The following is a 3,484-nucleotide window of genomic DNA, read 5'->3' as shown; positions in this document are numbered from 1 at the left end:
CTATGAATTTTACAAAAACTAAGAAATAACACTTTACTTCTGCTGTAAACAACGGGGGGTTAGTTTTCAAAACCAGAGTTTCATGTTTAAGAAGTGCTAAATATGCACTTTCTGCTTCTTTATGTAAAGATCTTATGATGGCCTAACCGATTATACACTATTTTTACATAATACTTACGTTCTTCAGCACACAACCTGCTCACACAGGGAAGGGGAATGAGGCTTGCACAAGCAACTATGCATCTTAGTGCATCCTAATTTCCATGAACATGATTTTGCAACCTAAATAATATTCTTTTTTTTTTTTTTTCTCCTACTCTTACATGTTCCACAACATAAATGCCTCTCACATCATGACTTGCTCCCGGCTCCCTGTCCCTTAGGGAGTAGCCAGTCCTTGCTGTGCCCTGACAGAAGGGTATTGATAGCTGTAAGACTGGGATGGCTGCCCTTGGCAAAAACCACGCTGAGTTACGAAGGTCATCAAAGAAGAATTACGTTCAGATTCTCTTATTTGCTAATCAAGCAAGAATACTTTGTATTTAAGCAATAAAAGTATTTCACAGTCAAATCTGTTATCTTTGTTCACCTAAGATTCCCACAGAATTCAGCAAAAATATGGAGATGTTAAAGAAATATGGCCCGAAAAAAAAGAAAGCAAAAAGAAGTGTTATTAATAGCAAATGATAATCAACACTTCATTGTTAAAATATAAATGTAAGAAACTTAGTAAACAGCTTCAGATGGATAGAAAATAATATTAGTATTTTAGACATGTAAGCACCAACTTTCAAGATGCAAACTATCATCTGCCAGGTGTAAATGTGAAAGGATCCCCTATTTTCTAAGAATCCTAGCTATTCATTGCAGCATATTTCATGCCACATAATATATTTTCTAATATTTTGTAAATTAAATGTATGAATAGGTATTCCAAGTTTTAGTGTTGGAGGTGTGAAATTAATTCTGTACTCACACATGTTTTTGATTCTTGGGGATTTAGAACATCCAGAAGCTTAGCTGGGAAAAAATTGCTTCAGCTGTATTATACTAAAGTTAAAGTAATCCATACAGAACAAGAATAAAATCAAAACCTACCATGTAAAATTAAATTGTGATTTTTAATACTATTTTGGGGATTCAATGGATTTTAAAGAAACCCTTGTTTTAGGCACTAAACATGGTAGTGTGCCTCATTTCTCATAGCCTCTGAGCCTCCTTCACATTTCAGTTATCACAAATTCTCTATAATAACAAGATCATTTTGTTTACAAAACCATAATCTTGCAAAACATTTGCATCACTAATGTAATTAAGTACTTGTGCACATGCTAATGTGTTCTACCTAATCTTAGGTTAGTAAATTTTCTATTCTGTGTAAGGGATAGAATCACAATTTTTTCCTTTTAGTAAATGCTTCAGGGTTTAATGACAAAAATTAACTGGATAGCATTAGTATATTCCAAGAGACAAAGAAATCTAGGCTGCAGGAATTTATCCTGTCACAAACAAACAAAAAAATTTTTCCATGTACATTTTACATGACTATTGCTAAGTATGTGCTGAGCTTTTAAGAAATTAAATTCCTGTGCTATGTTGAACCATCATGTCATGATCCAAACTCAGATAAAGTGTATAACTGCTAATCAAATACTCCTAATCCAAAACTCATTGATGTCAGTAGGAGACATTGTACTTGTTTGGCAATCTATTAAAGTGTAACTAGTGCTCTAGAAGCATAGGCTAAAACGTAACTCTGTTTGAAGTGTTCTGAATTGAGACTAGGTGCTGTCTGTTAAAGCAAATTACTTTTAGGCATCTGTGCTATACCCTAAGGTGGAATACCTATTCATTGTTACATTAAAAGCTCATGATTCCTAAATAAACCTTTCATTAATTACTGCCTAAGAAAACAATTGGCCTGAGCCAGAGAAAATGCAGAATAATTATCACTGTCAAAGTGCTCAGTCTCCTGTAGGACTGGATCTTCAATATGGCTATATAATACACTGCTAATGAGGCTTCATTAGAAAGCACCCTCTCAGTCTAAATAATTTCTGTATTCACGTTTATTACAAAATAAAATACAGGTTGTTTTGGTTTTCTGAGTAAGCCCTTTGCATTTTTTTACCTACAAAAGTCCTATATCTGCTTACTTATTTCTCCACATTAGCTTACATGTAATACTTAAAATAGTTGGCATATACCACACAGACTCATTAAGAAGAAATTAGTTACTAGGTCATATCTTCTTTGTCTTGGAAGTAAGAGTTTCTAGGGTAGGGATATAAGTCATATAAATAAAACATGATAAACGTATTGGCAAAGTAGCAGAAAGAAGTCGTCTCAACTCTTCCAGTATGGTCAAGCTGTAATCCATGCAAGGAGTGAAGAAACAGGATTTGAAGAACAATAAATACAACTTTAGGCCACCTCTAGCATTTCCTATTAAATGACTTAATCAGAAATATGTCCCAGCCAGACTCCTTCCCCAGTGCTTAGCCCAACTGTGCTGGAGACCAAACGACTGGGTTTATGTGTGCTTTTATATCCTCGAGATGCGCAGCGTATTTGAGTGGCCAGAAGGTAACTCGCCTCATGCACCTAAGGTCTTTTATTCATGTAGTTATAGTTACAATTACTGCAGCATTTACTGTTTCTGAACAATTTCAGTGCCAGGTCCTAGGCAAGGGAGCTCCTACTGATTCAGCGTTTCTGAAGATGAAAAGGTTATTTAACAGTTAGACTTAGAGACCAAATATTACAAAAACAATATTAATAAGAATTTTTGAAGATTTTAAATGTCCTGAACGTAACATTTATCTTTCATTAGTCACTAGTAGTGCACACTTTGTGAAAAATTTCTTCTCCCAGAGTGTTTGCCTGCTCTTGGTACAAAGCCTCAGATCTACGTTCAAATGTCATTCATGAACTAGGATAGTCTCTTAATTACTCAATACTCATTACCTGAACCTGTTTTCTTTCTTCTCCTGCCTAAAATAGTACCTAATTCAGGCACAAAAGCACTATCACGTCACCTGAAGGATCAGCTAAACTTCAAGAATGAATATTAACAGTGGACATGACTGAACTGTGTTCAGTTTATTACTAATTATTTTTATTTCCAGAGACTGCTCAAGCAATAGGTCACAACATCACTGCTCACAGACGCACAGATCTTGTTAGAAAAGGGGACTACTCAATTGCTTAATAAATGACTAACAGCAGAAGGGGTGATAAATTCTGCTGCACTCTGGAGTGTCTTTATTTTCAAACACTTGGCTTTATAACCTTAGCATTGTTGTCTTAACATCTTTTTTTCTGTAGAGCTTTATGATGAATGTACTTACTGAATATTTAGAGCTTGTCATATCCACTTAGAGTGTACTTAAGTGTACTTCAGGCCACAGTGAAGCTATATTCATCACACTCTAGAAGTAGAAGACAAGTACTAAAGATTCAGTAAAGGCAAAGCATTATAAAA

This window comes from Fulmarus glacialis, unplaced genomic scaffold (genome assembly GCF_000690835.1).
Source record: "Fulmarus glacialis isolate BGI_N327 unplaced genomic scaffold, ASM69083v1 scaffold13532, whole genome shotgun sequence".
In the NCBI taxonomy this organism is placed as follows: domain Eukaryota; kingdom Metazoa; phylum Chordata; class Aves; order Procellariiformes; family Procellariidae; genus Fulmarus; species Fulmarus glacialis.
Note: the sequence above shows the minus strand (reverse complement) of the source record.